Here is a 12,588-nt window from a genome sequence, read left to right as displayed (position 1 = left end):
AGCTTACCTTGTACTTGTGAGTTTAAATGTTGCTCGTCACCGTGAGTGTCTCGTATGATGTGTAAGATGTATCCTTGCGGAAGTTGACCATCTATTGTAGGCGTGAGGTCGCGTGGATGCTCAGCAAGAAAGACGTTCCTCTCCCACGGCCACTCGTTTGGTTGTGTGATTGAAATTGTTGACATAAACAGCGTCTGCTCTAAGCAAGTTCCACCGCAATTGAGCTGATACTTTGGAGATGTTTTTTGGGGATTTCCGAAATTTTCTCGCGGTTATAATTTATTTTATATAGTATCGTATAGTGGCAGCTATCTACTTGCCACGTCGCGTAAAAAAACATGGGAGCAGGGGAAATTACTTTGAACTCCGAGACAGTTGACCTGATATAGTCGGCTGCCCGAAAGTTCAATTATAAAATTTCATAACTAAAAATAATAAGGTTTGGAAATATTGCGGTTTGTGAAACATATAAAGGAATAACGATGATTTGTAGGCCTAGGTGGGTATATGTCGTTCGACAAAGCATAGTGTAGATAAATATGACAAGGTGTATTTATAAACAAGTTATTTATTATAAACTATTTATTATGCATACAGGCGAGCCGTATTATAGTGGCGGTAGTTAGAGTCAAATTATTAATTTTAGTTTTTTATCGTAGTTAATATTGTTGATGTTATTATATGTATAGAGAGAGAAAACACGTGGATAAAGTGTATGATATAAAATATATATATGTCGTAGATGAAAGAACACCGGAGCCTCCCCTTTGGAGTGGTGGGAGGACCCCCTTAGTGCTGTAATCCAGATTTCATCATAGCCGCACTAAGAAACTGTTGTAATTCGATCCGACTGTACTTATTCGAAATTTATGATAATGAGCTCGGGCTCGAGGCGACAACCGATCGCCGAACGTAGTCGCGGTCAAGGGATGAACGTTTTATGTAACAAAGGTATGAAGTAACTCTATAGCTTTCGTTAAAAGAAATACTTGGGACGGGGCACGACGGTAAACATTTCAACGATTTCTGTCCCGTGGCTCGCCACACGCAGACTTTGTCCTTCGGGTGAGATGATTGCCAGATGCCAACGCATCCTCACAGTATATGTTTAGCTGGGTGAGGACCCGCTACGAATATTAAATTTCAATTACACAAAGTCTCTCAAATAGACAAATGGCCTGTGCCCCAACTACGGGAAGATAAGAGAAATCTATCCTTCCACGAACGACGCTCCCCGCTACCAACTTTTCCCAAAGATAGCTAATATCATTCTCTAACCACCAACATGGAAATTGACCAATTAACAGCAACGTCAATTTCCCTCACCCTTCGAACGAAGACTTTCCTCCGCGAATCCGATGATCTCGTGCCCTTAGGCATACCCATCATAGTTTTCTTCGACAGCGTCACCGCGACGGAGAATCACTCTCTAGTGCTATCTCATCAGTAATCGACCTGTCTTTCGTACACGTAATAATTGCCCCTTGCTCTAACATACAGTGTAACTTAGACGATAACGAGGGATAAAGTTCAGCATCTGTTGACCGCAGAAACGTTGCCGGACCGAGACCATTGTCATAGTGCCGCGAATATCGAAACTTTGCGATTATCTGTCGACGCTGTAATCTCCCTAATTTGTGTCAATAAACTCAACTATTGTTACACCGCACCTACGGCTAATTTCAACGAAGATTCACCGAACACCCCCACCCTCAATCCTGACGTGCTCCCGACATATATTTAATTTAATTGAGAAGTGTAATAATAAGTAGGAATACAATTTGTGCTGGTCCATATCCGCACGCTAGCAGTGTTACCTTATAACTGAAAAACCCCGACGCCAATGTCGCCTGTCTATTGTTTATGGTCTGCCTTCATGCTAGTCATTTTCTATATGCTGTCGATGGCTTCAGTGCTTGAGAAAACTAAAAAGACCAGATGTAGAGTTTTCGTAGAAGTGGCGATCACTTCAACAAATATTATGCTCGTTATGGCCATGATGAAGGCGAATCATAATAGTCCTGCCAAGGTCGATAGTCTGAACGTATAACAAATAGTACAATATTAATATATCAAATAAATATCGTAAATATCGATATCATTTGTTAAGGGATGCATTTTGAGCATAGTGAATTTAAGTTGAACAGTTTTTGGGTACTAGATTGAAATTAGATAATAATGTTGTTGCATATGTTATAGATTTACTAGTTAATTTTAAGGAGATGTAATTGTCCAGGCGCCGTTAATTCACTGGATATGATGCCCTCAAACAGGACGTTTAAATTTTGGGTTATATATTGTACTGATAGAAAGTTTAGATAGAGTTATAGTAAAATATAGATAGAGTTTTGATAAAATATAGATAAACTGATAGATAGAGTTTTGATAAAATATAGCATAGTGTCGAGTCACTAGGAGAAAGGAGGTCGGTCGTAAAAAATGGCAATAATTGCATAATAACTAAGAACGAGCCTTATATAACAGCATGACTCATCGGCTAGCGGGTGGTTGTGTTTATCAAAAACAAAAGAAATTTGAAAGATCTTAGTTTATAGGACTTGTTGACAATCAATGTCACGCGGTCTATATAATGTTCGAGTAGGCTGTGTCTAGACACACAACATAATTTATAAAACAAACAATTCTTATATTTGATTTAAGAAATGATAGCTCGCTTGCGAGCAATATTTACTAGACTGTGGCTGAAATTCAGTTGAGAATTTGAATTTAAGGATTAAATAACTAACGAATGAGTTTTTGATCTATAAAGCACGAATGGCACAGATGATAACAATGTAGCGAGCGTTCGTGCTTGGCAGGTGCATTATTTTGTTTTGTTAACCTAGTGGATGGGTATTATACTGCGATGACTTTAAATTTGTAGATTTAAATAATGGGATTGATTAATATTATTATAGGGAGTGGATGATCACTATATTGCAACATGAGAGTTGTATAGTACGGATAGAGGTAATCGAGTGGAGCTAATGGCTAATTATTGATAAACAGCATAAAATGCACTTGCACTAACACGTAAATTCAATCGAGGTTGTCAGTTAGAATTACGTTGCAGGCTAAGGTAGATATTATACGATTGCACGTTTTTCTGGATAAAACACGCATGATGTTATGGCAATGGACGATACTCGCGAGTGTAATATGGTTTACACTTACACATCTTGCTCGACCGCCTTGCGATTTTGGTACCTTATCCAATTCAAGTTGCGAAAATAATAACGAAAAGTATTATGCCTGGCAGCCCGGCGCCACGTTACGTACGATATTAGATCTATCATGCGAGATATGGAATCTATTGCGCAAGCGATGGTCCCGAGTGACGTGCATGATAATATAGTTCGCGTCTTCTTGGCCAGACGTCGCCACCTTGGCTGCTGACCACGGTGTATTCGGGTAGAAGCAAGCTCCCAATTTTGGGTGATTTATGTCGTATAAATTTAATATTTATATTTGTTAAATATAATGGATCTGCGAACATGTGCCTGACGAGCCGAGTAAGAGTAAATTTAAAATTAATTAAAAGTAAACAAAATACTTCTAACGGAAGTATATGCGACAGAGGGATATACAAATGTGAACTTAGAGACTTTTATGTATCCACGCTTCTTCTGCCAACACAGTTGCAAAAGTTGCGGTTTACTTATAAAGTAATTGATGATTTATGGGGTATGTGAGGGTTGTTATTATACATAGGTTGATAGCTCTTGTTGTGACGAATGGCTTTACTTATAGATTACGACTAGCATTTTTTCTAAACTATGCTTTTTATTTAAACAAATATGGATAAGTTTATAACAGACGAAAGAATTGCCGCGCAGGGGGGTTTGGAACGCCCAGGCCCTTTCGGTGTAGGGTGGGGTAGGTGGGAAGGCCCGTGGAAGTTAATGTTTCCACGCAAACTTCCCCTCCACTGGTCGAGGTTTGCGAAAAGTACAGGGACTGAAGGGGCCTGTTGAACAGAAAATAAAAGAAAAACCGTGTCATCTCTCGAGGATGGGAATGTTGAAAGAATGATGAGGGCGAAGAGAGGAGGTATCTCGTACGCGGGGGTTTGAAAGGAGTGGAAAAGAGGCGAAGATGACCGTAAGGATAGAGAAACATGCGACTCTGAACACAAATGGATTGTCCAGACGAGTAGGAAGGAAAGAAGACGGGAGAGAGAGAGGAGTTAGAACGTGGAAAGGAGGCCACCTGCTAACGAAGGCCAGAGGGAAAGATTGCCTAGAACTCGAAACAGACCGGAGGCTCTCTTGATCAAATTCCGGGAGGGTGGAAAATGGCTCCGGACATTTAAGGAGCATATGTTCGCGAGGCTCTGTGTGAAAGCATAGGCGTCAGACGGACGAGATGAGGGGATATCCTCGTGGAACTGAAAGCGGGAATGAAAGGAGGTGACATTGCCCTTAGGATAAGGGAGTAATAGTGGACAGTGTCCTTGTTTCCCTCCTACAGGTATTGGTAGAGATTAGGGACATCGACCCACTGGAAAGTACGGAGAACCTGAAACAGAGCATCGTTAGAAGGCTGATGATCAAGGATGCCAGCGAGGTCGAGGTTAAATCGTTAAGGGCCTCATTATAGACACAATGCGGGTCCTCCGTGAGGTAGTTAGATGCTATAGGTGCCATGAGATTGGGCACATGTCTGAGAAGTGCACGATCTGCCCAGGCAAGGAACGTTGTCGTAAATGCAGCGCAATGGATCATTCGATGGTAAACTGTAGTAACGCTCCTAGGTGTACGTTGTGTAGTTAGGGGTCCGAGGTACAGTCTATATACGTTATAGGGTCGTCAGCTTGCCCCAAGTATAGTATATACTGATTAGAAAAGGGACAGTCACAAGACAGGCACCCTGAATGTTCTGCAAATCAAGCTCAATAAGAGTAAGCCTGCGCAGGACCTGATGCAGCAGTTTGCCTGGACGCGCCGTGTCGACGTTGTATTCATCACAGAACCTAATCGACTGTTCCCCTGCTGGTATATTGATACGAAGGGGGATACCGTCCATCCGGGCAACGAGATTTAATGCTTCTACTCCAGCGAAGATACGTTGGCTGAAGAGGAGGTATATGTCGGGATCAAGAAAGGGGAAGCGTACCGCGTGAGTGACTACTGCTCGCCCAACTTCAGCCTGAACATCTTTGTCGAGTACGCGAAGAGACTCGACATATATATTGGGGCAGCCGTGAGGAGATGCAAGGAAGTTATCACCTCAGGAGACTTCAATACAAAATATAACGCATTGGGTGTCACCAAGACTGACAGAAAGAAAAGGATGTCTTTAGTTGTTCTGGATAGGAACGACCTTGTTCCTATTAGGGTATTAGGAGAAGTTTCGTAAAAATTACGAGCGTTAGTGGCAGACTCTTTCAGAAGTATAAAGACTTTGTAGTCCTTGGAAACTATAGCGTCTCGGATCACAGTTACGTGCTACATGAATTTAGAGGCTTGGTTATGCCTAGTAATAGGGGGCATTTTAGGTATTCGACGTAGGACATAATGCTGGAGATGTATTTTAAAAACTTTGACGACAAGAAGGTTAAGTTATTGGGAGCTCGGACTAACGTGACGGAATATCAGGAGGATTCACTGCAGAGAACTGCGTCAACGGGAGTAGTAAATTCCCGTTACGACTGTAAAAATTGACACCACGAATAGTTCGACCCTCTTATTTCGGTTAGGATGATGTAGATGCTTGTTGTAGTATAACACTGCGATTAACACGGTTATAAAAATGTATATTTCCAACACTTATTACCCCAATGAGTTACACCGTTACGTATGATATAAAGGGCGTAGACGAGAGTCATAGATGAAGGCCCTTGTGTTGTAATAGAAGTAGCAACTGAACAGACCAGACTTCGACTCAACCGAATGACTAGTCTTTGACTTTGACTGTTCGTTGCTTATGAGAACCAGTAGAGTTGACCGTCCTGATGGCGTAGAAGCAGTAGAAGAGGTAGGAGCAGTCTGAGCATTCGGAACAGTAGGAACCGTAAGAGCCGTAGGAATTGTCGGAACTGTATGGCCTGTGAGAGCCGGATGAACTCTGAAGGTAGTTCTGATGTGATTACGGAGGAAAGCTCGGTATGGGTGTGCCCTTTGAACGAAGAACGCTGATTCCTTGCTCATATTTTTAGTTAGGAAACTGAGGGCAATGATCCGCGATGCCGATTGGTTATGACCAATGTTGGCATTGAAGATAGGAGGAAGAAGCCTCCTACCAACGTGGTTCATGGGCGACATTGTTTATGGGAAAAACCAGCTTTTCCGTTAGACTACTATTTGGTTTTTCCCATTAGGTGACTACCTGCTTTCTCCGTAATTTGTAAGAATGTACAATAGACCTAAGGTCTGTTTTATGTACCAGCTATAAACCGAAAATACTTGCAGAATTAAAAAGTCTTTCTGGGAAAACAGATTGACTTAACCCGTATGTGCGAACAATGACTTTAGAGATTAAAGTTTATGGTGGGTCCTTGGGCTTACTGAGGGTTTCTCTAACGGTATTTGGACCTTGACGGTCAGACAAAGAAGGACGTCGCGCGGACCTTTTCACGAGACGTAACAAAGAGAATCCTGATTCAATCGCAGGTCTTTATTTTTATTAATACTTAGCCAAGAAAACTTTTGAGAAAATTAAATAAACAAAAAAAAATAAACCTCCACCGTGACAATGTACATTGGCACATTGCCGTGACCAGGATTCGAACCTGGGTTACTACGGCCACAACGTAGTGTCCTAACCATTAGACGATCACGGCTATTGGGGTATTACGTGTGAACTTTCAGAGTGGTCGATGATAACTACCAACAATGACCAAGTTGACACATCAACCGTGAAGATCTTAGTACACTGAGACAATTGTGATTATTCCACTCATCTATAATTCAAACAGGCTGCAATTCAAATCATATGCATATATATATGTCGGGTTGGCGTTACGATTAGAGTTAGGGTTAAGGGCGTAAACGAATCCCTATTGACACTAGACGTGATATTACGACCGATATTACGGTATTCCCGAGAATCCAAGGAGAGGTTCCGGTGTTTTTCCATCTCCGACATATATATATGTACATTTATGAATTATGAATTCGAGAGACGCGATAAGATGAAAGGAACGTAATAGCGTTTTCGCGTTAAGACTAACATTTATTGTCGTCAAATATTTATGAGATCCCTTACTATCCGAACTTATTAACACATTTTTCATTAACCGCTATCATAATGCAATATTTGCAATTATTATTTTTGTATTAGAACTTGTACACAGCATTTTATAATTATAAATTCAAATCACAAATCTCTTACATATTTCTTTAAATTATTAAATTGACAACTAAGTGATTGTGGGTGTTTTCATTAGGTGGTAATGACAAAATCCGCAATCACTTAGTTACCAACCCAATATATTATTACCTGTATGAACAAACTAAAGAATAGTAGATAAATTGATAGAACATAATTTGGTTTCGCAATGTAGGCTTAGATCGTGTAGGGTGAAAAAAAGTGTAACGACTGACTTTCTGTGAAGATGATACTGCAGAGGAAAACCATGATGGGGTGTGTCTAAGAATGCGAGATCATCGGATTCATCGAGGAAAGCCTCCGTTCGGAAAGTGAAATGGATGTTGCTGCTAATTGGTCAATTTCCATGTTGGTGGTTGAAGAAGGATGCTAGTCGCCCTTGAGAGAAAGTTACTAGCGCGAGGCGTCGTTCGTGAGAAAAGCAGATTTCCCGTATCTTCCCGTAGTAGGTGATAAATTTAGGGACTGATAGAACAATGACTATTTGTCCGTTTGAAGAACCTCAGCTAATTAAATCCTAAGATTTATAGCGGGTGCTTAGGCTATCTGGAAATATACTGTGAAAAAGTATCGACATCTGGCAATCATCTTATTCGAAGGATAGGGTCTGTGTGTGGCGAACCACGAGACAGAAAGCGTTGGAATGTTTATTGTCGAGTGCCACTACAACTATATCTTTTAAGGAGAGCTATGCAATTACTCTGTACCTCAATCAAGGATCGATCATAAGGAGAGCAAAATTTCCATCAGTCTTTTATTCTTGCTATCATCTTGGAGAGTTCTCACATCGTCTTTATGTGCGGTATATACCGACTGTCACAGCAAACGTTACTTTGTGCTTCAAAATATATTCTACGTTTAACAAGGAGTTACCATTATCATTAAAATATCGGATGTCTAATCACCACTGTTATTTGTCAAGCTCTGTAAAAACCATATTTACCAGCAAATATAACCTCTGTTGTACAACAACGATGGCTAGTCGGAATGACGATTCGTACACGCCCTTGAACCTAACGATAACCCGACATATATATTATATAGTTATATAGATATTGGATTAATAGAAATTAATAATAGATAGGGCTCAAACTAATAGAATGATTAAATTGAGATTTGTAAATAAATAAATAAATTGTAGAAATATATAAGGAATTAAAAGAGGAAAGAGTAGCGATACACAAATCATCAAAATATTTGCTGTAGTCTATTCACTTTAAAGATTTAGTTGAGCAATAGGTATCATTGCTAGTAATATTAAAACAAGAATTAAAATTTACTTTAACAAGGTGAAGGTTTCAAGATGGCTATTGTCTATATTTGTAATAATCCGGTAAATACTATGACGATGGAGAGACTCATAAATGGAGCGGTCAAATACCTATAGCAGCGCAGAAGTTAAAGGACGACGCGAATCGAGAGCGGCTCATGTTGTTGTTTTGCCTCGGGGCATTGACACAGCCTTGACGCATGAAAAGTAATGACAAATAAACTCCGGACAAAACAATGTCGTCGCTACATGCACCTCTCGAATGAAGATGAATTTGAATTTTCCGATTCTCCCTTGACCAGTATAAATAAATTGACGCAACCGAAAAGAAGACAGTATCTAAGAGTATCTACAGTATTTCGGAATATCACGAGTATCTACCGAGTTACGCGACGAACATTTAGCGAGTATTTATCCGCGGTTTTATTTTGCGATTTATACTTTGTACTAACGACTCAACGTATACAGGCTGTATATTAATGTATTATTTTAAATATATTCGACGGTTTCAACAACGAGCGATCTCGTCATTATGCCTCACGTACCAACCATCCTCTACGTATAAACCTCTACGTTACGATATATTAAAAAGGTGTTACAGGGGTTTTGAGGATTAGATAAAGCAAATAATAGTAAGGTACCACATGCAACTTAAAGCTTGGAGTCATGTTAAACATAAATTATAGTCAATAACAGCTGCCAACTATTCCATATATAAACATATAATGTAATATATTAAAAGAGGAAAATACAAAATGTGGTAGTATACACACCACAGATTTTTTAATACAGCACCAAAGGTTAAATCGTTCTATTAACACATGATAAATAAGAGTAAATATCTAGCTGCTAAAGGTATATTAGTAGGAAATATTAATAAAGATAGCGATAAGTAGAATATGGATATAATAATGAGCATCGAATGTAAGAATAACAAGTTATAATGATATGCGTTATGAAGGTGACACTGTATACTGATTATCAATCCAATAAGCACAGTGTTCAATAGACATTGATATTGAACAATAGAAAATTTGTATGTGGTGTATGACTCGATGTAACAAAATGAACGAATTGAGATTAAAAACCAAATATAACATGTTTTAATTGAATTATTGTAATAACAGTGATATGGGTATGGCTGGATCAAATTGAATATGAATTCATTTGAGTAATTAAATAATTCATCATAGTGATATGTGCACAAGACATAACTTACGGAATAATCACAAAGGCGTAGTGGATGGTTAGCTGCTATCGTTGTTACGCCGCGCAATACATCTGCACTCCATCCCGCGCGGCTTGACAGCCAACGGTCTACGCGCCGTTTTTCGAAATCTCCATAGACCTAAGGACTCACCATAAAGTTGAAATCCTAACTGCATTGTTCGCACACATGGTGTAAGTCAATCTGTTTGCCAGAAAGGACTTTCTAATTCCAGAAGTGTTTTCAGCTGGGTTTTTAGAAGGGTCCTTGGGTTTATTACGTGCTCTTAAGAATTGCGGAGAAAGCAGATAGTGGCCTAACGAAAAAAGCGGAGATCTACCTAACGGAATATCTGAGTCTCCCCATAAACAATGTCGCCTAGGACCCAAGTTAGTAGGAGGCTTCATCCTCCTATCTTCCTTCCCAACATTGGTCATAACCAATCGGCATCGCGGATCATTGCCCTCACTTTTCTAACCGAAAATGTAAGCAACGAATCAGCGTTCTTCGTTCAAAGGGCACACCCATACCGAGCTTTCCTCCGTACTCACATCAGAATAAACTTTAGAGTTTGATCGTCTCTCACGGTGCCTAGAGTTCCTGCATTTCCTACAACTCTCACCGTTCCTACCTCTCTAAGAGTTAGATCGTCTCTCACGGTGCCTAGAGTTCCTGCAATCCCTATAACTCTCACCGTTCCTGCATCTCTAAGAGTCACGTCTTCTCTCACGGTGCTTAGAGTTCCTCGTAATCCGTATAGCGCTCACCGTTCCTGCATCTCTCAGAGTACCTTCATCATTTCTCACGGTGCCTAGATTTCCTGCATTACCTATAACTCTCACCGTTCCTATATCTCTCAGAGTTTCCTACAACTCTTCAGGTGCCTACACGGCCTAGAGTCTCCTAAGGCTCTCACATTATCCAGAACTCCGACAGTTCCTATAACTCTCAAAGGCCTAGAGCTACTAAAGCTCTCCTTCTCTCATCTAAGACTAACCCTTCTCTTGTTATGTGTATCTTAATCAACGGCGTTACTACTTTGTGTGATTGTATAAAGTGTTGGAAATATACATTATTATAACTCTGTGACTCCCAGTGTTATACCGCATCAACCACCCCGATTATCCTAACCGAAATACGGGGATCGAACTATTCGTGGTGTCGATTATTCTAATCGTAACGGGAATTTACGACTCCCGTTGACGCGTATTCTAACGACAGCGTCTCCCCGCGATAGCTCGAAAATACAATCGTATTGCGATAATCTTCAAATTGGTTTAAAAAATGTATATTGACCTCTCGAGTAATGGAATTATATTGATTAATAATTATATGAATATTTAACGTTCAATATAGTAGATTTTATAATTTGCCTTGAAGAAATGTGGAAGAATAAATAAACAGAGATATTGGATGGAGTATAATAAACAGAACTGAAATGAAGCCAAAGTCCAACAAACAAATGAAACAAATATTATGTAATAAATAGAGGACGCACACAAAAGATAATAAATTAAGTAAGAATAATAAGAATACAAGGTAATAACTAACTTGGGCGTACTATTTAATGCTTCGAAAGGGAAACATTTAATATGTTAAGCGAAGAAGTTAACCTAGATAGGTTAGTTTTCATATGTTACGTCGGGCGACACCCTACCTAGACCAGACCAAATACGGCGGACAAGATGGCAACCAGATGTCGGCACATCTTCACTGCGTATCCTCAATAGCCTTAAGAACCTATCATAAATTTCAGGAAATTTCCAGCTAAAGTCCTTTAGTCCGAACAAACATCTCTTTACTGAATCGTTTCTAGATCTTATTGTTTACCACGCACAGACGCGGGAAAGTTAATTTTTCTCACGTATGACACTTCACACTAGCAACTTTCTGTCGAGGGCGGCTAAGACCCTTCCTATTACTCCAACCTTCTTTTATCCAATCAGAAGCAATGTCTACTGCCCTCACTTTCCTAACTAAAATTGTCATCAACAAATCCTATGGTCCCTTGCGTTAGACACACACATCACTAGCTTTCCTCCGACACAGCATCGTCACTTTACGTTACTTATTATTCATCGCTAGAACAGTCAACATGTCATTACCGGATTTCCACCATTAAATCAATCACTTACTTAACTTATACATAGGCATCAGTGTAATTATCTTTTTTACAAAGTTGATGGAATAAACATTAATTTATACCTCCTAATTCAGTGTAAGCTCAATTTGAACCACCCCTATTACCGTAACTGAAATCAGGGGATCGATCAGTTCGTGGAGTCGATTATCTAAACGTAACGGGTACTTACGACTCCCGATTACGTGCTTTCTCGCGATCGCGTCTCTCCGCGAATGATCGAATAAACACATATATTCAAGTTAATAGCATCAGCTAACACGCCATAAATATAAATGGTACGTAATGGTAAGAAAATGCGAAGTGGAAACTAAAATTGAAAGATATACTACAGGAAAAATAAATAAATGATAGATATTATTGAATAGATTGGTTTAATAATATATTTTGTTATATTCGATCCAGTTATAACACGTCATGAGGCGTATGATATTACAAAATGGCCAATTTTTGACAATTTACTGTTGGCTAATTTAATGAGAACACCATTGTTCGATATTTAGTAATGAAGGATATAATATGGTTTTCTTAGGATGGAAAGTTAAAATTAGTTAACGTATACTTGGATATAAGAATATGATTTGAAACTGGTTAAATAACTAAATAAAAGTTAAAATGACCAGGTCGGGGGTGTAATACTCA

At 39.4% G+C, this 12,588-nt stretch overlaps 1 non-coding gene across 1 annotated transcript; it reads right to left on the bottom strand.

Annotated features, from left to right (window-relative positions):
* Positions 1-6,709: 6,709 nt before the first annotated feature.
* On the bottom strand, positions 6,710-6,781 carry TRNAH-GUG. Its single transcript has one exon. It is a non-coding gene; the product is annotated as a tRNA-His (tRNA).
* Between the last annotated feature and the right edge of the window lie 5,807 nt (positions 6,782-12,588).

This window comes from Bombus terrestris, unplaced genomic scaffold (assembly GCF_910591885.1).
Source record: "Bombus terrestris unplaced genomic scaffold, iyBomTerr1.2, whole genome shotgun sequence".
NCBI lineage: Eukaryota > Metazoa > Arthropoda > Insecta > Hymenoptera > Apidae > Bombus > Bombus terrestris.
The sequence above is the reverse complement of the archived record's forward strand: the minus strand, read 5'-3'. Positions and strand labels throughout refer to the sequence as shown.